The sequence below is a fragment of the Jaculus jaculus genome, chromosome 19 (assembly GCF_020740685.1).
Source record: "Jaculus jaculus isolate mJacJac1 chromosome 19, mJacJac1.mat.Y.cur, whole genome shotgun sequence".
In the NCBI taxonomy this organism is placed as follows: Eukaryota; Metazoa; Chordata; class Mammalia; order Rodentia; family Dipodidae; genus Jaculus; species Jaculus jaculus.
Window position 1 is genome coordinate 10,614,014 of NC_059120.1, and position 25,109 is coordinate 10,639,122.

The 25,109-nt window shown below is 42.6% G+C and overlaps 1 protein-coding gene across 46 annotated transcripts in view; it reads left to right on the forward strand.

Annotated features, from left to right (window-relative positions):
- The first annotated feature begins 6,091 nt into the window (after positions 1 to 6,091).
- Positions 6,092 to 25,109, forward strand: part of Adgrl2 (adhesion G protein-coupled receptor L2) — a 432,681-nt gene continuing 413,663 nt past the window's right edge. For all 46 annotated transcript variants that reach the window (XM_045138253.1, XM_045138260.1, XM_045138272.1 and 43 more), the window contains exon 1: positions 6,092 to 6,182. The gene's annotated coding sequence lies outside the window, so the exon portion shown is untranslated. The remainder of the gene's footprint in view (positions 6,183 to 25,109) is intronic.

Consider the following 25,109-nt stretch of genomic DNA (forward strand, 5'->3'; position numbering starts at 1 on the left):
TTAGGGCAAATTTTGCATGTTTCTACACCAGGAGCAGCCTGCTAATTATTTCATATAAATCACCACTCTCACTGAATAGTGCTGCTATCACAGAACAGCTAAATCTTACATTTCCATTAGAATTAGGAACAAGGTCTAATTATTTCAGTTAAAGTTAAATTTGATCTAAACGGGAACATATTTGGCATTTAGTCTAGAAACCTAGGGCTCTTAGTAAAAGAAAAAAAAAATATTCCTTGTGAAGGCAGAGACTAGGAAAAAATACAGATTTTTTTGTTCCCATTTTCAGTAAGTTACAATGGCATCATTGATATAAGCATGGCAATATAAAATAATTAACATAAGATGTTCTGATTTTATGATTATGAACCAATTTTATAGTACAACATGAATTACTTTGCCCAGATAAACCTGTACAAATATCTAAATGCATTTCTAAATTGAATTTCTATTAACATTTTTAACATGGAAAAATCCAAATTTACCCTAAACAAAGTAGTGTGTTCCTGATACCCAGTATTGACTATCGACCCCTAACCTGTCTTGTTTCCTTCGTTACCATCTTCTCCCTCCTCAGACGTGTCCTCTGCAGTCATCTCAATGCAAGCACAATATGGAATTTTAATATTGGTGGGATTTTAATGGCGATGTCTCAGGCACATAATTCTAGCACTGGGAAAACTAACGTAGGAGAATTGATGTGAGTTCGAGACCAGTCTGCGCTACACGGTGAGGTCCAGGCCAGCCTGCACTACAGAGTGAGGCTCTTTTATCAAAATTGGGTGAGGGGTGCAGGGCACAGTGGCACATGCTTGTAATTCCAGTACATGGGAGGCAGAGGCAAAGGTGATTGAGTTCAAGGTCACCCTGCCTGCATCGAGGTCCGGATGGGCTATGTGAGAGCCTGCCACAAGAGACTGAGTACGAATATGTATGTTTGCACATACACATAAAAGTATACGTGTATATACATAAATATATATATTTTTTATTTTATTTTTTAAATTTTTATTTATTTATTTGCAAGCAGATAGAAACAGAGAGAAGAGAGACACACAGAGAGAATGGACACACCAGGGCGTCTATCCACTGCCAATAAACTCCAGTTGCATGTGCCACTTTGTACATTTGACCTTATGTGGGTGATGGGGAATTGAACTTGGGTCATTAGGCTTTGCAGACAAATGCCTTAACCACTAAGCTATCTCTCCAGCCCACTATAACTTGTTTTTAAAACCAGTTTAATCTCAAGATAAAGTGTTCTATTTAGGAAGCCAGGTTACTCAAGAACAAAGTGATAAACAGACTTGGCAACATAGGAATTTAGTAAATCACATGTAAACATCAGAAACTCAGTAATCTGGATTTATTTCCTAGCCTCTTTCTAGGTAATTAACATGGTATTCTTTTTCTCCTGTGAAATATCCATGTCTTCACTTCCACCATGCTAAACCTCCCATCCTGTCTTCCTGCCTTCTTTTTTTAAATCTTCTTATTTATTTCTGCCTCTCTGTAAATCATACATAATAATACTTCCCACATCATAGCTTGTTAGAATTTAATGATAGCCTCCAAGGACAGGTGCCAGTTAAATGAAACATATAATTAAAATTTGTGCTATTCTAAAATTGGGTTACTTGGCAATACACAAATCAGAGACAACCTCCATTCAGATGATAAGCATGCAGTCCTGGTCCGGGTGACAGGGTGTGCCACAGATCCCATCATGCTCAGTCTTTGGTAGGTGCCAAAATTGTTGGAATGCTTAATTTGGCTCCCCCACATTTCAGGTGTTGAACTTGGCACCTGTAACTTGGGGCTTTGGCAACTGGTATCCTTCTCGTTGATTAACCCAATAATTTAGGCGAAGGATATGTGTTTACTAAGCAATTAATTTAGATATATGGATTTATGTACACATATAGATGTAATTATCATACTTAGGCAATGAATACAGTATAATAAAATTTTCTGTTTAACCTGCAGCTCTCCCTCACGAAGAAGTGGAAAGCATGATATCAATTCTAGCCTTGCACCTACACCTCACCTTGGTGGATCTCAGGCTTTGTCCTCTGGGGCCTGGTTCTTATATTCCTCTATGGAATACCCCTGGATGCACCCTCACTTATAAAGGCTACCCCCCCCACACACACAAGAATTTTGCATTTGTTAAAGCATGAGCTCTCAGATTCTGTTAGTGACCCTCTCAATTCTCTTCTGGCAATTCTTCAACCTCTCCTGGATCGTTGTCTCTTCTGAGCTGCCACTCGTGTCTTGTGCCACACCATAAAGGCAGATAAGTACCTCGCTGAGATGGGAAAGGCAGGATTTGTGCATCAGAGACCCCGAGAGAATCCAAGCCGGGCCTCACTGGCCACGGGAATGCTTTTCTCCTCATTTCCTCCTCGTCTCGTCTGCATCGGCTCTGACACCTGTGTGTCTCCCTCTGCCTGAGCATTTCTCTCACATATCATGACTTTTAAGGAAATCTCTGTCATATACTGAGGCACCTTGGTGATGGTGACCTGTGAGCTGGCAGACGAATCTTTCAAGTCCCCACCAAGCACTTGGCATGTCTCTACCCTGCAGCTGAGGCCTTCCACTCACGTAAGGGCAATGTCGATTCCAAGACCAAGAGTCCCACGCAGGATCATCCCCTTACGAAATCTGCCCCTTCCGGATGTTCCTTTATCCCATTTTCTACTCCAAATCTTTCCTCTCTCCCATAGCATTCTAACATCAAAGGGAAAATGTTCACAGTTGCTACTCGAAGCACTTTTATTTTGAAAGTATTTAAATGTTCAATCTTTCCTGCCTCACTGTGTGTGGGTTTCACTCAAAAGAAATGTGCTATAGAAAGATTTCGTTGTATGTTTTACTTGATTTTCTTTTGAATAAATCTGGATTAAAAAAAAAAAAAGAGAGATCCGTAAGAAAAGGTGTAAACCATTAAGAAGCATTCAAGGTAGATTAATTGCTTATCAAGGTTTCATTCTCCCTTAGACTGTATTGAGCCACTTGCTTTACGTGAATTCCAAAGACCAGCACCAGCTTTCACGTCAGGAAGTAAATGACACAGGGTATTATATTTTAAGGACCATTAAAATCTTGAAATTGCACAGTGACTTAGAAAACAAGTTATTTGGCTTGGACAGCTTTGTAATGGTTACACAATGGGGAACTTCATCGTTAAGTGACCCTCCGACTCTCACTTCATATGTAATACTTGGCAGGAAGGGGAAGGGAAAAGAGACAGCATCCGGGAATATGGGGTCTGATGGAAATGGGATAGGAGCCTTATGGAGGTTTGCAGGAAGCAAAGCAGAGAGACATCAAGTGCGTCTGACATCTTGGGCCTTTAGTGCACAGCTGCTGAGGAGAACCTAAGTTTGCCTGACTGACAAGGCTCGCTCATTGCTGTTGTTATAAAATCTCCACCATTCCTTATTTTAATAGGTCTGTGATAAATCACAGAGGCAGTTGTAATATTGCTAATGAAGCTATTTTAATATAAATGGTTTAGGAATTACATCAAGTGGCGTTTGACCTTGATGTTGCTGTGACTTCATGCATCTCCTCCACAGCCTCTCCCTTTACCCCTGCATTAAAGCATCTGTTAAGGCAACATGATCACGCTGTCAGATTAAAGGCAGAAACTGACAAGTTCCAAAATGACAAGAAAGATATTAAAAAACTGTTCTCCACAAAACTTCAAACCAATAGCAACAATAAACAGCTGACAGACCCCACCTGTTTTCGTGATGAAAATCAAAACAGAATGGCAATCTAGAAAGAAGGAATAATTGCTTAACTAACCAAAGTGATACACTTCATTATTTTTCTATGGCATGTTTACATAGTGCCCCACCACACACACACACCACAAAGCACATGCATAATTTGTATTTTTTTTAAATATGAGTTACACATGGCACCTGAGGAGAGATGTTCTAGAGAATTCTATCGAGCTGTTTCGTGTCAAAGCAATTTTTCTTTCTTGTGAAGGATAAGAATATTTTTCCCTGGTCAAGATAGAACAGCGTTCATGAGGAAAATGGGCAACTACCCTGGGGGACTTGTGTCTTTGATTTACCCGTGAGGGGATGTCCATTCTACAACAGGCAGGATCACTTGCATTAATGACTCTGCTAAGAGGGACATCATAGAAGTTTGTGAACCTACAGCTCAAATATCTAAAACTACGTAGACTTGGCTCTTCCATCTCCCCAGACACCAGCCAATGCCACTTCCGCCACCACCTTTGTTTATGAGACACGTTCCCCTCCACCTACTACTGCCCATGTTCTCTGTTCCTAGTTCCCGAGTCACGAGTTGGCCACACGAGAGGACTCGCATCCACGTACGACTCTCCCCGTGGCACTGTCAAACATTCATTACACATATAGGAGATCTTAGCCTTCTGGAAATTTCTAAAACAGTTCCATTGATGGCTAATCCATCCTTGAAAACTACCCCATACCCAGTAATAAGGAGCACCTCCAGATAGCTTTTTTTAAAAGAGAACGTTAATACAGAATTAAATTCAGAGAGATTGTTTGACGGTGAAAAGGAACAAACCTGCCAACACATTTTAGTTTTGCGTGTACGATGCAGGCAGCATGTGAATTTTCATTTGCTTCCTCAAAGAACTACAATGCTATTAACCTTCTGAAGGGTATTCAAAATATGCTATTTTAAAAATAAAACCATAAATAAAGTGAAACACTCCCCAAAATTATGTTTTTACCCATGTATAAAGCCTGAGGAAAGTGTTCTGGGTTCTGATTTTCTCCTGAGGGGCAAGTTAAGAAGCTTAAGAAAGTTGTTAAAAGACTTCTTGTGAAATACTCAGAATTTATTTTTTACATTTTTGTTTCTAGATGGCCAAATTGCTCTGTTGTTATAAACACTTCATGTGGAATTACCAGAGACTTTGGCATACCATTTTTACAGGGGATACTGCATGCTTAGGCACTGGCAGAATATAATATCACTATTCAAACTGCTTAAAATATTTTATAACCATAAATTATTATCCAAAAATATTTTTCATGTAGATAAAAAGAGTTGTCAATTCTGCATAGTGAATGCCTCATAAGGGGCTCATTTGTGGTTGAAAACTGAATTAAAGCAGTAAATTAAGACCAGACTTAGCCAGAGAGAAGCCGTAATCCACTGCAGATCACCCTGGTGAATGAAGTATTGTTACTCACATGCATCCTCCTTGCTTGGACAGCTAACCAGGCACATCTGTGCTCACCCCAGTGAGGCAAGCCCCCACTGATTTCACATGGTATACACACACACACACACACACACACACACACACACACACACACCCTGCTTCACAGGACGTCTTCTGAAAGGGAAATGGTATACTGAAGCTGAAATGATGTTTTAATTTTTTTTTTTTTTTAATTTTTGGTTTTGCAAGGTAGGGTCTCACTCTAGCCCAGGCCAACCTGGAATTCGTTATGTAGTCTCAGGGAGGCTTCGAACTCATGGCCACCATCCTCCTACCTCTGCCTCCCAAGTGCTGGGATTAAAGGCATGTGCCACCACGCCTGGCTTGAAATGATTTTAAGAGAAAATGGTACCAAAGAATGACTGGGTAGCGAAAAGAATGCCAGTGTCGCCTGAGCGCATGGTTCTCTCCAGGTCATGGTGCCAGTGGGCCCAGCCTTCATTAACAAGGGAGCCACAGGTGTGAAGAGCACCGATGAGTCTCTGGATGCTGCCAGCAGCCGGTGCCCAGAGCCGCCTAAAACGTGGTGGAGGTTAAAGGCGCACCAGTCAGTGTCAGTGTAAATATTCAATGTCAAGAATGTAAATAGTTTACAGAAATGGAAACCCTTGATGATTATTTTATCCATCACGGTCGGTTCTCCTCCATGTGTGCAGCCGCTATAATTTATGAATGACACCCCGGAAGCCTCAACAGCAAGCTTGGTTAGTCTTAAGGACATGTACCTTTCTTTGTGATTACATGCCAATTAAATCATTTATTTGCCTTTTTTTTTTTCAAATTAAAGAGAGCCAAATAAGTCATGTCTCTGCTGTTTTTTTTTTTCTTTTACAGCTCATTTTTTACCAAAGAACATTAATTTTGACTTCTCTGAGAAAGCCCGTGGCTGCCCCTATGCTGAACAACATATTGTCAAGTCAGAGTCAAAAGGAAAACTGTAAGTGAATATTACTGGAGAACAGTTATGTCCTCATTTAAGAAAAACAATCTTGGGGCTGGGGAGATGACTCAGTGTACCCACGAGAATGGGGTTCAGATCCCCAGCACCCATGAAAATGCCAGGCAGGTGTGGAAACCTGCCTGTAATTTCAGTGCTCGGGACCCTGAACCCAGGGTGCACTGGGCAAGCTGGCTAGCCAAACTAGCCAAACAGGCAAGTCCTGGGTTCGAGTGAGAGTCTAAAGAGGAGAAATGAAGGGAGACACCTGACATCAATCTTTGGCCTCCGCATGCACACACACATGCACGCATGTATACACACACACACACGAACATGCACATGCCCCTGCACAAATCCTCATTTGCCCACATGTGAACACATGCACATACATATGTCCCTGCACAAATGATGACTCACTCACATCTGCACACACACACACTCCCTTCTCAGATGCTGTAGCAATCATTCCAATACATACACCTTGTAAAAGAGGTGGGGAAGCAATAAGAACACTCAAGTGAAATATTCCTTCTCATTCTAGAGTGTTGATACTGAAACGTTTTAGCCCACAACTTTCCTAAAGGAGTATTTCATTAATATGGTCAGCTTTGCAAGACAAGAATGTTTATTCCTGAACATGCAAGAGTATTTACACCTTAGGGTGACATATAGTACAATGCCTGTACTGCTCACTACTATTTATTATTACTAATGCTTATTATTGTGTTTAAAACCTTAATATGAAAAGGTCTTCTTTTCTTTTCTTGGAAGTTTTGAAAATTAGAATTTCTCCTTTCAGAGTGGAAATATTTAGGCTAATGAAATCTCCATCAAATTCCGGAACTCCACTGAACTGTAAACTAGGTTATCTGCTCATGAGGAGGCCGGTGGGACTTGAGGGTCTATGAATTTTTTTTTTTTACTGATATAAAGAGTATTAGCTTTCCTAAATATGTGCAAGATTCGATTTGATTCCTTAATAAAGTTCACAATTGCCATCTCCCCTTAATTAAGAATATCCATGACTTTGTTAGACTCATTATATCCTTGCAAAGCTTTCTCTGACAAAAGTACAATCTTAAAGATACATGTATGTCACCAATACTTCTGGTGCTTTCCTTCAATTAGGGAACAGGCTCAGAGTAGGTGTGTGTGTAAATTTGGCTCAGATTATCTGAAAGCATTGCATAAGATCCAAAACCTAAAGACATTGTTTCTTTAATCAAATTTAATCTTTAAATCACACCCTTCCCACCCATACCCACAGGAACACACACACACCCCTTGGAAGTTAAGTGGAGAACATTTCTACAGAAACATTTCTTAGCATGAAATTATTCTCCTGTTTTGGAGTTACATTTCCTAAAATTATTGCAGATTGGTCAAAATAATGATTAATTTTTATACTTTTCGTAACTTCTGCATGGCATACCATTTTTTTTTTAAATAAAGTTATAAGTTCCCTTTAAGAGAAAAAGCACTCATTAGCGTTTGTAATTCCATGTTACGTAGCAGGTTCCTTGTGTGTTGTGAAAAGGTTACTATCCACTCACTGTAGCAGCAAAAGTGTAAAGGGGATGGGTGAAGTTCTCTCTGTTGCAAGTGCTGAGAAATAATCATTTAAAGGTCAGCTGCACTAAAAAAAAGAAAGAGAGAACATTTGTTTAATAAGTAACTCATTTTAGGATATGTTGCACTTTTAAAGGTTATAGAAAAGACCAATTTGCCTGTGATGTCAGCAAGAAGTCCTGTTAAAGTCATTGGTCCTATTGAAACAATGTTTGGTTAAAAAAAAAAATACAGAATAGTGCTCTCTACCACAGCCCATCACACATCAAAAAAGTGCCTCAACTATTTATAGCATGGATAAAAAGATGCATTGACTGGCTCACTATTTCTTAGTTCTCAGCAACTCGTCAAAGCTACCATGGGGGCTGGAGGGATGGGTTGGCTGTTAAGGCGCTTGCCTACAAAGCCAAAGGATCCAGGTTTGATTCCCCAGGACCAACATAAGTCAGATGTACAAGGTGGCACATGTGTCTGGTATTCATTTGCAGCAGCTGAAGGTCCTGATGTACCCATTATCTCTCTCTCTCTTTCTCTCAAATAAATAAAATAAATTTATTTTAATAAAAAGCTACAGAGAAGTGTTAGGTAGAGACATATCTCAGCAAAGGTGAGCATAAGAACAGAGCCTATGGGGCACACTCGCACACACATGAAGGCGTACGTACACGCAGGCGCGCGCGCACACACACACACACACACATCTTACATGGTCTATTTCACTTCATTCTTTCAGTTTTATTCCTTTATAAGAGCATGCCTGTGTTGTGGGTGATATAAAACTTCTTATTCTATAACAAGAGTTGTCTTGCTACAAAGTGCAATGGAAATGAAGAAATTGTTGATCCAGCTATATAAATAAAGGACTACTGATTTATCCTTTCCTATTCCAAGACCATGTCCTTCCCTGCTCTCCCCTAAAACATAAAAAGCCAAAGAGAGTTAGTTCAGTTTGGCCATGAAATAGAAAGTTAATCTGATAGGTAGACAAAAGGGAAGTAACAGTAATTGTAACAGGGACAAAAATCTTTTAGTTCCAGAAAGGTTTTTTGTTTTTTGTTTTTTGTTTTTTGTTTTTTTTTTCTCATAAAGAATTGTGCTATTAATTTCTCTCTTTTTTTGCCTTTAGGGATCCCTTGCAAAAATACAAACTGGTTTTCTGTTTGTATTTTTATTTTGTGAAGCAGTATTTTAAACTGGTAATTTTTTTTTTCCTAGAGTGTTAGCTCTTTGCTTGAGATAAGCATATGATTAAAATAACTCCAAGAAAAATCTTGTGAACTCTTGATTGCTTATGATTTACATTTAATTTTTTACTCTACATACTGGCTGCCAAGCTCCCAATTACAATATTTTCTTGGTGATAAATAGTTCTCACATTTTTATAACTGGTCTTTAACGTATTTAATGGCAGCCTAAAAAACAATACATTTTGAAGAAAGCTCTGACAGTCCACCATTTAGATAAAAGCAAGAACTGTACTGATATCCACAAGACATTTGCAATGAGAAAATAGTCTTTTTTCAAGCAACTTAGCTAAAAATCAAGTTACTTCCTTAATTTCACTTGCTTTTCATTTGCAAGAGGGCAAAATCTATTTCCTGGGCAATTTTGCAAAGCAAAGGTATTAATACTTGGGGGTTTAATTGTATCCTGTGTTTAAATACACTGTGGGTGAAACCCAGACCTCTGCTTAATTGCTGTGAGAAAAAGGCTGATTTCTCTGAGATTAGGCACACGCTTCTGTATACTCTGACCTGAGAGTGCCTCCTTCAGAATTAATCTTCTAAGGTAGAGGGACTGCCATTGTGTGGGCAGCGGGGCCATTCGTGACAAACGAGGCCTTAATAAACTCGCGTCGCCCTTCAGACCCTGCTTTTTACTGTCAGTGTTTCTCTACATCTGTTCATTTCACACATCTCTGTCTGGTGGCTTATTAGCAAATAACCCTAAACTGAGCAGGGAGAATAATTTTAATGGTATTTTTTTTTTAATCAGAGGACTTTGAAATTTCAATTGGCCACTTCAAATAAAACTATTTAAAGAAAACTTTTTTTTATTTTTACTAATGAAACAGTGTCCTAAAATAACTCCATCTAAGTGAAAACTGTAACCCTCTGGAAAGACAAACAATTCCTACTTACTTAAAATTTTGCTCCACAGCTGTATTTTCTTGGTTCATCAATGTATAAAAGTGCTTTTTTCCTTTCCCATCATCTACTTCAGAGTTGTTTTTGTAAGATGTAACAGAATGTTCTGGTTTTAAAATATTTATATTAATCCAACTTAGGGCTGTTTATATTTTTTGGCAATAAGGATTTCTCTTTAAAAGTGATGCTCTTCCATCTAACTAAACAAACATGTTGAAATAGCCTGTCATATAAATCTCAACAGAATACAGTTGGTAACAGAAACTCCAAAGAGAGAAAGAAAGGGAGCTCATTTCAGATCTTCAGGTTAAATGTAGATTAATGCAAAGTACAATAGTGGTAATTTCTGAGATTTCCCTGAGGAGATGTTCATCTTTTTGCCACTTATACACCTACAGTTACCTGTTTGAAAGGTGTGTGTTCAAGGTCCTGGCTGTTTTCTTGGGGTGCTGGGAAGGCAAGCCAAGGAAGTGACTAAACCTAATGGCCAACTACGAACCCCGGGGCCTTGGCGAGTCACTCAACTCCGATGGCTTTTCCTCTGCGTTACGTATTCCCTGACTAGTGTGACGATGAAAAGACCTGCATGTCACCTCCCCGGTCTTCTGCATCTCTTAGCAGAACTGAAATAACTATTTTGTTTTCCAGTTGCTATTATTGCTACAAACATTAGTAGGTAAACACTAAACCTTATGGGCTATTTTGGCTGATGAGGGAAATGGAGTCATTATTAAAGACATTTTGAACAGAAAAGGTATCCTTATCTAAAGTCATATGTATACAGACACACACACACACACACACACACACACACACACACACATATATATATATATATTATATATATATATATATATATAATATAGTACATTATTGCATGATGTATTTCAATGGGACAAGCCCAAATATGTTCGAAGTTTAAGAAGACATAGCTCTTGGGCTGGAGAGATGGCTCAGTGATTAAAGGCCCTTGCTTGCAAAGTCTGAAGGCCCTAGTTTGATTTCCCAGTAACCACCTAAAGTCAGATGCACCAAGTAACACCTGTCTCTGGAGTTCTTTTTCAGTGGCAGGAAGCCCTGCTGTGTCCATACTTTCTCTCTCTCTCTCTCTTTCTCTCTCTCTCTCTCTCTCTCTCTCTCTCTCTCATACATAAATAAATGAAATACTTTAAAAAAGAAGACATAGTTCTCCCTAGTTTGGTCTGCTAGAGGATGTCTCGCTGTTCGATGATTCTCATTCAACAGTTCACAATGTGTTGATTCGCTTCTGTGAACCCCAAAGGAAGGGTAGGCGCAGAGGACTTCTTTCCCAAGATAGCAATCCTAAGTGCCCTATGCAGTCAAACAGGAAGTACTCTCACACGTTAAAGCTCTGGGGCTAAAGGTCTTCTGTTCAAACTTTTGGCCCTTCTAGAATCCCTGATCCTGCATTTATCTTGTGGAACTTGATGTGAGTCCTGCCCGGTAGCTGACTCTGAGACAATGTTTCCCGACATCACTTTCAGCAGTAATGTTGGATCACTGTGCTGGTCTTTTCATTTGGGGTCGAGAGTGAAAAGTCCAATAGTGGCTCCTGGTTAATTCTTCATATAAAGTCTTCGAATTCCTGGGTCAGGCCAATTCATTCCTTTGACCTTTTACATTGTAACTTCATTTTCTAACTTTGGCTAAAATAATCAGTGCAGACCCTCCAATACCCCGCCACACCACACACACAAACACACTTAAAGGAGAAAAATGTGCTCACAAGAATAGGAAATAACTGCATCCTTTTTAATTACGTCATTCATAATATAAAGTGATGTGGTAAAAACCAAGCAGTTCAGGGTATAATAAATATAAAATTTAAGTCTCTAAATTAATTTACTTTTTTGTGATACCAGCTAAAGCCAATGAAAATAAATGTGCATTCTATTATGTTACACCATTATAGGTCATTATTAATATCTTGTTTCCAATTGTATACCGCTTTCCAAATCTATGCATTCACTTAGGTAGGGGGCTTTGCAAGAGGTACTTGAGATTATATAGTCCATTTTACAGAAAGGAGAAAACATCTGTAATCTTTACCCATTTCCAAACACAGGGGAAATTGGACCAATTCTTCTACTGTATGCTTCTCTCTTCAGGCAGCTTTTCCTCTGAGCTCACAGGGAAACACAGGAGCCAAGGCTGGGAATGTGGCGGGAAGAAAAAAAATGAGCATGATCAGGTCAGATTATCATAACCAGGCTTTATGCCGCATTAACCATGGGCTTTCCTTTAATGCATTACATTTCATTATCAATTTTGCCTCCTGATTTAATCCAGGATCACTAATACACTTTCTAGTAATATAGTGTGGGTTTCCCCCTAAATATGTTAATTTAAACTTTGTAAAGCTACAGCCACAATCCAACTCCTCAAAAAAAGATATATATATATATATCAAGAAAAATCTGAAAACTTCAAAAAATGTTACTTTCTGCTTATCCTTAAGTCTAGATGAAACTGAAAGAAAGATCAACTAGTGTGGCGTCTGACATGACGGCAGGGTAAATAAATAAGTAAGCTGGGAAGAAGATGCACTGTTCGTGTCACACAGTAATTCTTCTTTCCTCCTACTTCCCACCTCCTTCTCAGAGATTAGAAAAGGGCTTTCATTTGTATCACCTACCAAACATCAGGTCTGCTGCTGCCACTTGTGAGAAGTCCATTCCTTAGCTCTTCCCGCAAATCTCCGGGAACAGGAACACTAGGGTGCGGGGTTCTCGTGAAGGGCCCCGGGGATGACCAGTCTTTGCTCCTGCACAGGCAGCAAGCTGTCCAAAGACTCTTCAGTTCCCAAGCCTCCAAGAGGAAAATGATCGATGATTAGAACTAGTGCACAGTGGTCAGCGCTCCAGGCTGTGAGCTGCTTCACTGAGAACTTCATGCAGGGTCTGAGGAGATCTCTCAGTGGGTAAAGATGCTTCCTTGAAAAGCCTGGCACACCATTTGATCCCCCAGTACCTATGTAAAACCATATGTGCAAAGTGGCACGTGCATCTGAACTTCCTTTGCAGTGGCAGGAGGCATTGGCTCACCCATTCTCATTCTCTGTCTCTCATAAATAAATATTTTCAAAAATAATAAACTTCAGGGCTTGAGAGATGGCTTAAGTGGTTAAGGCACTTGCCTGCGAAGCCTGGGGATCCAGGCTATATTCTCCAGGTCCCTCTTAAGCTAGATACACAAGATGGTGCATGCATCGGGAGTTCGTTTGCAGTGACTGGAAGCTCTGACATGCCCATTCTCTCTGTTTCTGTCTCTAATAAATAAATAAATAAATAAATAAAAATAAAAATAAATCTTTAAAAAAATAAAGTAAATAAACCTCATATGGAGGTTGGGGAGAATGTTCAGGTGGTGAAGTGTTTGCCTTGCAGCCTGCAAACATGAGTCCAATCCCAGCAACCATGTGTAATGACAAGCAAGATGTCAGGTTCTGTAATCCCAATGCTGAGAACGCGGAGATAGAGGGATACCTGGGCTCGCGAATCAGCCCTTCTTGCCTAAGTGGTGAGTTCCTAGCCAATGAGATATGCTGTAAAAGAAAAACAAGTGGATGGTGTACCTGAGGAACACTATGGGTTGTCCTCTAACCTTCATATGCATGCACACATGCGTGCATACTCATTTGCACACACAAGATCATCCACACACATCCAAACATACATAACCACATATGTGCAACCCCCCCCCCACACACACACAAAGAAAACTTCAAATAGACTTTGTGAGAGTATTGTGTGAAACCATGTGATAGGTATTAGAGATGTAATGATATGTCACATGGCTCTTGAACCATTCCAAGTCATGTGGGCAAGAATGAGATGTTAAATTTCAGCAACCAAATTATAACAGACACCGTAACACAGGCGTGTGTTCCGAGCTAACGAAACCCAGAGAGGGGAGTTACTTGTTTTATGTACAGTTTGGTAAATCACAGGTTCATGAAGGGATAAACAAAAAAGTATGCTGTGTATTATAGCGTTAGTGAGAGTAGTTATCCCCGGGAGGGAAGAAGAGACCCTCCCCTAAGAAGGACTGGCATGGATCAGGCCAGAGAGCTGCCTGTCCAAGGAGTAAGCAAGCCCCCAGCAAGTCCGCTAGGACCTGGCACACGGGTGTGTGGTGCGAGGAAAAGCTATCGTGACTCCACGCCAAACTGCAGCCCAATAAACAAAGCCTGAAAGAATAGATGCTTCATCCTGGAAGCAGGGGGAAACTTGCCCAAATGTTCAAACAGAAGAGTTGCATGAGGAATCCTGGTTTTTAAAAAAAGATATCTGGCATCCGGACACATGATGACTTAGAGAGTGACAAGAATAGAATTGTTTTCATCAGTTCCAGTGAGCTTGGGGACTGAAAGTGAGAGCCTTTGCTGTGGCAATAAAGGGATTTTTAGAAGGGAAATGGAAAACAGAGCAAATTGGCAGCCTCCAAGAAGACAACCTTTCATGTGCAAATCACCGGGCTTGGGTCGGAGTGATATGGGCAGAAAAGTGTTTCCTCGTGCAGTTGAGTGGCTGGAGATGGTCATGCGCTCCAAGTCCCTAGAAGCAAGGTCAGAAACCAGGGTTCCTGTGAACGGGACTGCTGTGGTTGAGTATAAAATGTCCCTCGTGGGCTCAGGTGTCAGAACGCTTGGCCACCAGCAGGTAGAGTGGTGTAGGACAGCTATCGCACTTTAGGAGAAGGGACTTGCTAGAGAGTAAGCGGGTCACTGGGTGGGGGTCGCGGCATCTTATAGCCCAGCCTTGCTGTTAACTCCCTGCTTCCCAGCTATGAATGCAGTGTGACCAGCCACCTCCTGCTCTTGCCACCATGCTTCTACTCCATGATAGCATGCATCACAAAGAAATGCTGAGCCAGGCTGGAGAAAATGGGCTAGTGGTTAAGATGCTTGCCAAGTAAGCCTAAAGACCTGGGCTTGATTCTCCAGGTCCCACATAAGCCAGATGCACATGGTGGCACATGCATCTGAAGTTCATTTGCAGTGGCCCTGGCATACCCATTCTCTCTCTCCCCCTCTCTGTGTCTCAAATAAATAAATTAAATAAATATGAAAAAAAAAAAAGAAAAAGAAATGTTAAGCCAGAATGAACCCTTTTCTTCCTTTTGGTATTTTAATGTGTTTGGCCACAGCAGTGACTAAAGTCACTCATACAAGGACTTGTCAAGGCAGTGATTTCTGGAGAGGAGAGACGAGCTAAGGCAGAAAGGCACCCTGGGCAGGATGCGGTCCCGTCTGAAACCTGGCTGTAGAATCGTAGTCCTCTGGGGAACAGGGCAAGAGAAATCATGCTTCAAGTTTGGCCTGTCTGAGGATAGGATAGCTCTAAAGCGACTTGACAAATCTTTGGGAAGGGCACATCCATGAGCTGTTGCCAGCCAAACATTCCTGGCAGCACGTCTCCCGGACCCCACTGAGACCCACTTACCTCTCCCCCTGCTCTTGCTCCGGTGGCCAGCTGCTTCTGCACGCTGGTTAGTCCCATAACCCGGGCTCACGTAGGGCACTCCGCCGCTTCCGCTTCGGTGATTTGCTTTCCCGTCTTTGGTGCAACCCTGTCCCTTCCAACAGTGGCTCCATGTAGGTTTGTAGTCATTGACTCTGTCCTCTCCCTGATGAGTACCTGGCAGAGGCAGCGTGAGGAAGGAAGCGTTCGTTTGGACTCACGGTCAGAGGATGCAGTCCTTCGTGGTGAGGAAGGCCTGGCAGCTCTGTCGACAGGAGCATGAGGCAGAAGCTCCCGTTGTGTCCTCGGTCCGAAATCAGAGGCTCGGGCTCGACGACGGCTTAGTGGTTAAGGCACTTGGGCACTTGCCTCCAAAGCCCAACATTCCAAGTTCAATTCCCCAGTGCGTACGTAAAGCTAGATGCACAAAGTGGTGCATGGATCTGGAGCTCATTTACAGTATCTGGAGGCCCTGGCATGTCCATTCTATCTGTCTCTCTTCTCTCTATCTCTTTTTGCTTTCAAATGAATAAATGAATGGATATTTTTTAAAATATTTTTTGTTCATTTTTTATTTATTTGAGAGCTTCAGACACAGAGAGAAAGACACATAGAGGGAGAGAGAGAGAATGGGCACACCAGGGCTTCCAGACACTGCAAACGAACTCCAGACGCGTGCGCCCCCTTGTGCATCTGGCTAACGTGGGACCTGGGGAACCGAGCCTTGAACTGGGGTCCTTAGGCTTCACAGGCAAGTGCTTAACCACTAAGCCATCTCTCCAGCCCATGGGTATTTTTTTTTAAAAAGTAGAAATCAGCGACTTGATTGCTGGTGGTCAGCATGCTTTCTTTTTTCTTCCTTTCATTCAGCCCGTGGGTGGGTGGGATAACACCACCCACCGTCACAGGGGTTCTTCCCTCCTCAGGTGAACCTCTCCAGAAACACCATCACAGACATGCCCAAACAAGTTGCCTTGGTGGCTTCAAATCCAGGCAAGTTGACAACGAAGAAGGACCATCACGGGGCTGGTACTTGTGCAGGCTTTGGTTGATTCATCTGGGGCAAACCAAGTTCTCTTTTCCAAGGACTCTGAGCACCTGAGCCCAGTGAGGTTCGGGACTGACTCTGGTTAAACACTGCCTAGGAACTCCCAGGTGAAGCCCAGCTGTTCCCCTGAGTAGCAAGCCCACGACTCCCTGCCTCCGGCTTTCTCGTGACGAGCAGGTCAGTCACTCTGCAGTCTAGAAGCTCTCTTGTGCCGGGCGAGCCCCTGGCAGGAGCAACTCAAAGTAAGCTGACGATAGCCGTAACCTGATGTTTACTGACACTCTTGCTAAATACCCTGGGTAAGTTCCCCTCCTTTGCAAACTAGAACTCTGACGCCCACAAAGCCTAAAGTTGGAGTGGCTGGTAACTGGAAGCAAGAGTGAGCAGCATTTCTCTTATCTCCTCCCTTTGGTTTCTCAGGTAACCGTCAGGACAGTCGAGAGGCTGAACATTTCCTCACCTGGTTCTTTGATGCCCGCAAAGAAGCCTCTTCTGTGCACGCGTTAGCCAGGTGCTGCGGCCCCTGCGTCACAGCGCTGAGAGCCCCGGGCCGCTCTCCCTGCAGTGACGGAAGTCCTGCGCACGTCCTTTGTGAATTCTGAGCCCAAGCTCTCCCTTTAGTACCATGTGCACCCAGACTGGCCGGGGTTCTCTAGAGGAATAAAACCAATAGAATGAATGGTAATTTTTAACAGGGGGGCTAGGAATGACTGGATCAGCGGACGGCTATCCAACAGTAGCACTTTGTAGGCCCAAGAGCCAAGGGATCCAGTAGCTGCTCAGTCCCCAAGGTTGGATGTCTCAGCAGTCCCAGTCCAGCACTGAAGGCCCGGAGGCTTCCTGGAGGACCTCTGGTCTTCAGTCCACACTGGTTATCAGTCTGAGCTGGTCTTCAGTCCACACTGGTTATCAGTCTGAGCTGGTCTTCAGTCCACACTGGAAGGCAGCAAGCAGCACCGCAGCCAGGTGGGAGGAAGGGATTCTTTTCTTCCTGAGCTTCATTAGATAAAGCCACCCTCTGCGAGAGGTCACCCACCCGGGGGAAGGCCTTCCTCCTTCAGTTAATTCTTCCTGGAAGCAACCTCAGAGACACCCTCTAGAGGAATGTCTGTGGATTCCTAAACAGATCAAGTTGACAGCACACTTGACCATCACAATCCCTGTCCTTTGTGGGGAGGGATAGGTGTATGTTATGTGTATCCACATGTGTACATTTGTGCTGGTGAGGGGCCACATGTGTGCTCACTCGTGTTTGTGTATCCACGAGAGTGTATTTGTGCTGGTGTGGGACACATGTGTAAACATTCATATAGAGGCCAAGGGTTGATGTCAGGTGTCTTTCTCAATTGAGCTCCACATTATTCTTTGAGGCAGGGTCTCACTGAATCCAGAGATCACTGATTTGACCAGATCCTCCTGTCTCTGCGTCTCTTGCACCACAGGCATTGATGCGGATTCTGGAGATCCTGGTTCAGGTCCTTTTGCTTGCATGGTTGGTGCTTTACTGACCGAGCGAGCCTTCTCCTCACCCTCACCTCTGTCCTTGCAAAAGGACTAGACTTCTGCAGAATGCTGGGATTTCTCTCGCCAGTTCCTCTCTCCTCATGCTATTAAACAGGATGTCCTCCAAGCTCTCTGGGGAATACAGTCACACAGGGAGGTTCAGAGTCACATAATTGACTCATTTTTTTGCATGCTCATTTTTTGGTTGAATTTATTCCTCTCTCCTGAGACAGGCAGAGATTGAACAGTGCTGAGAGCTCTGTTTCGTATCAGCCATCACTTGCCCGGGCTTCCCACAGCTGTCCCGCTCATAGCACTTCAATCGCGCAACACATGGCCAGGACGTTAAGCTCTGTGTCAAAGCACAACAGTACTGCACAGGGCCGCACTGTGCGCGGACTTTCGGTCACTTAGCTCACTTGTTCTTTCTGCTCGAACGTTTCCCTGGAGAGCCATCAGCAAACGTCTGTGTCAGGAAAGATGTGGCCACTGAGAGTGCCCTGTCCCCCAGACCAAGCAGTCAGACTAGGTGGGCCCCCAAAGACCTAGTATCACAGTTCCTAGTATCACAACAGTGACAACTTAGTCCCTTCAGGCTGGACACTGTCTGGTGACTTGCTTTTACCCAAAAGCAAGTTATGGGAGATTATTTCCATCAGTAAGCCAAAAAAATGATCGTCACTTTCTTCTCACTATTAGAATCCCATTTGTGGCTGTGGTTAATTCTTCCTCCGTGGTGGAAAAGCCTACGTGAGTTAAACTCAAGTGTCCCTAAGCCAACAACTCAGAAGGAACTAGATGTTGTGAACAGTGACACAAAATCACAAGACATTTTCCTGCAGGGGTTCTCTCAGTCCCCAGCCTTCTTGATTTCAGCCTTGTAAGACCCCAAACGACGGCATTGGTAGAAACCCAGCCCATAGGACCGTGGGGATGAGGGCATGTGCTACTTCACGCTGCTGAACTTGTGACCCTTGAACTGAGAACAATAGACACATAACCAATCTTGTTATCATTTTCTTCAGTGTTTCAGTACTTACCAAGAACCAGCCAGGCCTGGAGCCCTCAGAGCTCCATTCTCTGCTCGCCGCTCAAAGCCAAAGTCCTCAGCGCCCACCGCTGCGTCTCCTCCGCCTGGGCCGCAGGGCTGAGCACTTTAGCCGACAGCCGTCAAGCTTCTATAAATGAGCAGACAGTAAACATTTAGGCTTTGTAACTCATCTGATCTCCGCCTCGAAGACTCAGTTCTGCCTGAAAATACACAATTGAATGCATTCCAATAAAACTTTATTTGCAGAAAGAAGTGAATTGGCTTTGGCCCCTGTACTACAGCCGGCGCTCGCGGGATCTTAACAGTGGCACAACTGCACCATACCCTGCACGGCTCCTGCCACCAAAACAAGGTCTTGTCGCCATATACATCTGAATGTCATCCTGGTGTCTGTGTCTCGGGAATACTCCAGTGCCATCCATTTTCACTTAGGGTTCCCTAGATACAAAGCCACAGAAAAAGCTGCTTACAAAAGTGTTTCATCAAAGCAGCACTCTTGGAAGAAGAGGAAAGAAGGAAGGGTAGAGGGCGCGGGAAGAAGACCGAGCAAGGAGGCGGAGTTGTCTGGAAATGGGTAGTGCCGTTCTACAGGAAATGCTGAAGGTTGGGGCTAAACGCACCCTTGCAGTGGGTGAGTGGGTGTAAAGAAGGAGGGATCCCTGTTCGGTTTCTGAGCAAGTCATTGCCTGCTTGCTGCGGGGGGCTGGGCAGCTGGCTGGGAAGTAGCCCAAGCTCGGCAGCTCCCCTTTTCCAAAAAGGGCACAGCTGTGCACTGTGGTAGCAACCAAGCTCTCAGCAGCAGGAGGATGAGTGCTTGTCTATTCCCCAGGGACAATCCTTTTACCACTAGTTAAATTTACATTAGCTGCATGCACGCACGCGCGCGCACGCACACACACACACACACACACACCGATGATGTCAAAAAGAGGAAAACTAATTGCTATTAGTATTAGTTATATTCTTGATATGTGTTGTTAGTACTTTTGTTAGTCTAGTTGCTCAAGTCCAAGCAGATTAAATTGAGTGACAAATTTGGGAGAAGGGATCACTGTGAGAAACATAGGCAGTACCAAGATAAAAATCAAAGAGCTGGAGGTTCTCCCCTCATCCGGGTCTCACTTTTCAACGATAAACAGCACACACCCCAAAGGCAAGTGTGTACAGGTAGCTTCCCCGCATCCCTTGGCAATGAACTTATATTGCTGAAGTTTCTGTGCCTCTTCAGCCTCTCATCTGTGAAATAAGATCACAGTATCTCCTCAGGTGACCATATGAAGAAAACAATGACACCATGAAACCCAGCATCCTTGCAATAAATATATGCAACGAGCAATGTGAAAAGATTTTAAAAGTGAACCATCGCCATGGATTTTATGTCAGCTCTTGTACATAATACATATCTAGTAAATGACAACTCAGTTATTGTTGGTGTTTGGTTAATTATAGATCACTAACCTTACCTACTAATGTATTCAAATGCTGTTTTCAGGTACATCCTAATTTGTGTTGTGGGTACCCAATTCTGGGCTCTAGAATGTTAGAAAATAAATTTACATTGTATTTATTTATTTATTTATTTATTTATTTCAGAGAGAGAGAAATAAAAAAGGCAGGTAAAGAGAGAAGGGGCATGCCAAGATCTGTAGACACTCCAAACAAACTCCAGATGCATGCACCACCTTGTGCATCTGGCTTTACATGTGTCCTTTGGCTTTGCAGGCAAGCGCCTTAACTGCTATGCCATCTCTCCAGTCCAGAAAATCAACTTAGCCTAGTCTGCTATTGGGGAAAATGCAGATTTCCTTCCTAGACCCCAAAGAAAAGTCTGCAAAACTCTCTCTGGAGTCTCTTTTGTTGATAGACTTGTGTGTCTCCATGCATACCAAGGTTCATTACACAATAGTGATTGGCTTCACAACTTCCCATTTTCCTTAAAGACAATTGTGCCTTCATGTTGGGAAGTGTCTTGGCACAGCTAACTATAAGCAACTACCTTTGACTAGAGGCGCTGATACTTGACATCCCCGCATCCAGGGCTGTGACTATGTATACACAAACACTTAATGGGTAACATTTGCTGTAAATTTGTATTCACTGCTTCGGGAGATTACCAGCATCTAATTTTTACTTTTATACATACATTATTGGACTCACCATGATACTCAGAGTCTAAGGTTTTGTACATTGGACCTACATGGAAGCTAGCAGGTCAAGTGTCTGGCTCCAACCTCTCCCCAGCTTTCAACAGCACTCAACAGGCAATGAAAGAGAAATGGAGCAACCAGGGAGTTTTGGAAGGAAGATGACAATTATTTGAGGAAAACATCTGGAAAGGGATCATGATCTCATTATCTTTTGAAAATAGTTGATGAGAGTCTTATATAGGAGATTCTAACTGGAAGGAGTTCACCAAACACTAAGATAGTATATGCAAATGTTGCAGATAAGTCAAGTTGTCACTCAGCTCCATAAATGTTTAATCTACAGATGGTTTTTAAACTTAATAGCTTCCTTTTGGTAAAGAAAAGTTAAGTTGATGTATTTATTTTAGATTATATTACAAAACTTTTCAACAGTTGAGGGGTTTTTAAAAACATTTATTCAATTCATTTTCCTATTTGAAAATCAGTGACTTGACTTAAATGTAATAAGAATTCTCACAAGTCAGGTACAAGTTCAGCTTACTTACTACGTTATTACTCCCTACTGCCTGGGCCATAAAAAAATCTGTTTTTAGGATCCGGGTACGATGGCACACACCTTTAATCCCAGCACTTGGGAGGCAGAGGTAAGAGGATCACCATGAATTCCAGGCCACTCTGAGACTACATAGTGAATTCCAGGTCAGCCTGAGCTAGAGCGAGACCCTACCTCAAAACTGGGAGAAAAAAAAAAAAAATCTGCTTTTAAAAATAGAAATATGGGGCTGGAGAGATAGCTTAGCGGTTAAGCGCTTGCCTGTGAAGTCTAAGGACCCCGGTTCGAGGCTCGGTTCCCCAAGTCCCACGTTAGCCAGATGCACAAGGGGGCGCACGCGTCTGGAGTTCGTTTGCAGAGGCTGGAAGCCCTGGCGCGCCCATTCTCTCTCTCCCTCTATCTGTCTTTCTCTCTGTGCCTGTCACTCTCAAATAAATAAATAAATAAATTTTTAAAAAATAGAAATATGAGGCTGGGCTTAATGGATAGGATGCTTGTCACTCAAGCCTGAATACCCAAGTTCATTCCCCTAGACCCCACCCAAAGCCAGCTCTCATGGTGGGCTTCCGCAGTCCCTGTGCGTGGACGGTAAGGTAAGATGACGGGCAGCAACAAGAAAACCTCCTGGACAGTCGTGGGCCAGCCTGCATGGTGAACGCAGCACTGCGCAGCCGCGGGAGAATGAGACATCCTGCCTCAAACACGGGAGACGCCAGGCTCAGCCTGAAAGTTGTCCTCTGACATGCACACATGTGCTGTGGCAGGGTGTGCCCACACTCACACGAACATGCATACATACACACGCGCACACACATATACACAACACACATGCACAAAGAAATATTGGGCTATCATATTTTGGGGGATGAAAATATGTAAGATGGGGTTGGTGAGATGCCTCAGTGGTTAAAGCACTTAACCTGGGTTAAATTCCCCAGTACCCACATATAGGCAGGTGCACAAGGTGCCACATGAGCCTCAAGTTCCTTTACAGCAGCTGGAGGCCTGGCACACCCATATTCCTTCATTCTTTCTCTCTGTCTTTGCTTACAAATAAATAAATATATATTATCTTTTTAAAAGTAAAAGAGATGCTGAAGATCAATTAGTCAAGGAATAGAAAGCAGTTTTTGAGGTTCTGAATAGGTGCTTGCCTGCAAAGTCAAAGAACCCAGGGTCAATTCCCCTGTACCCACATAAAGCTATATGCACAAGATGGCGTAAACATCTAGAGTTCATTTGCAGTGGCTAGAGGCCCTAATATGCCCTTTCTCTTTCTCTGTCTTTCTATCTCTCTTTCAAATAAATAAAATAAATATTAAAAGTAAAGGTTAGAGGGCTGGAGAAATGGTTTAGTGGCTACGGTGTTTGCCTACAAAGCCAAGGGACCCAGGTTAGATTTCCCAGGACCCACATAAGCCAGATTCACAAGATGATGCACAGGTCTGGAGGTTGTTTGCAGTGGCTGGAGACCCTGGCATGCCAATTCTCTCTCTCCCTCTCCCTCTCCCTCTCTCTCTATCTCATAAATAAAAATAAAATATTAAAATAAACAAATAAATATTAGAAGCAGTTTTTGAAATACAATTATACTGAAAGATTCAATTGTATTCAACCCAGATGTGATCCTACCTTAGTGATTTGAAAGGTGTGCTTCTTTAAGGACTTAAGAATAACACAGTGAGTCACGACGTGCTGGTACATGGACTAGCCAGCATACTTAATATCAGCACACCACGCTGGGTCCATTTGATCAGCCAGCCAGACGCCCAGTACTGTGACAGGTGCTAAGAATGCAGAAATGGAATGGTGGTTACTGCCTCCAGGGAGCTCACAGTCAAGGGCAGGCGACAGACGCCACTGCAGTTGTCTATAATCTTGGGTGACAAGGGCTGTCTGTGTAAGTACTATGGAAGCAGAAAAAGAAATACATGACTCCATGAGCCCAGTGGAAAACTGAGAGAAGCAGTGCATCTTAAGCACAGGGGATTACAAAGAAAGTCAATCAATAGCTAAGTCAAAAGAAGGAAAAGCCTGTTTGGGAACACATTTAGAAGACGCTTCTTAACTGCAAACGCCCAGTAAAAAATAAGACGAAAACATTTAGAGAGCCTCAAGATTGTGATCAATATGTCTGCTTTTACGTCTCAAGGGTGTTCTTACGGGACCTACGTTGGGATTCTCAGTGACTGGCCTCCCTCTGAGCAATAGTAGCATTGTCGCATGCTAAATTTCCCTGAAATTGCTAACTACAACCAAAGATCACCATTTCACCACAGCAAGGAACCACACTAGGGAAGTAAAATTCATCACACAATATTCAGTACTGGGCAACTGTGGTCATCACTGCTCAATATTAAAGACAATTACAGGGGTAAGAAACAGAAGGGAAGGGCTTGTCTCTTCACTCTGTTCATAAGACTCATTTGGTTGACAGAGAGAAATTACATGAGTGTGCAATGTGAATGCATTGTTTTGTCATCTGGTTTTATCTCTTTAGGCAACAAAATGTCTTGGCAAGCATAGGTCTTTCTGTGAGTGTTTTGGTCTGTGGTCCTTCCTATCATAGAAGGCTACAGACTGTTCTCAAGGCTAGAAAGTCAAGATCAAGGTGCTAGAACATTAACAGACCCACCCCTGGCAGAAGACCAAACCTGGATGCAAAAAAAAAAAATGGGCTACCCTTGTCTTATTTCAGGAACTATTCTGAGTTAGTGAACTCATTCCCTAAAGATGGCCCTGGGAGTTTTCACTATAAAAGGCCTCCTCAGGCTGGAAACATTGCTCAATGGTTAAGGGGCTTAACTGCAAAGCCTAGTGACCTGGGTACCATTCCCGTGTACCCACAAAAAGCCACATACACAAAGTGGAACATGCATCTAGAGTTTGTGTGCAGCAGCTGGAGGCCCTAGTATGCCCGTTCATTCTCTCCCCTGTCTCTCTCTCTCTCTCTCTTCCTCCCCTTGCAAATATAATATATTATATATTATTTAAATAAGTATCTATTTAAATATATATTTACATATTATCTATTTATATATTATTTATTTTTATATAAAATAATACTTAAATCTTTTAAAGTCCTCTTCCTTTGGCAGCATGTCAGCATGGAATCAAGAAGATAACATTGCACTATTCTCTTCACCCTTCTTTTACTTCCAGGATCCTAGATTTGTTTACTTAACTTATTTTTCAGAACTCTTTTTTATTAACAACCTTTGTATATACAAACAACATACCATGATCATAGTTCCCTCCCACTACCGTCCTTTTCTTCCCTCCTATACCCCCGCCCCCTCCACTGAATTCATTCTTCTTTCCAACTAGTCTCTCTTCTATTTTGATATTCTATGATTTTACCTCCTATTAACCAGGTTTTGTACAGGTAGGTAGGAGGTCATGCATATAAAGGCCACTTTGTCT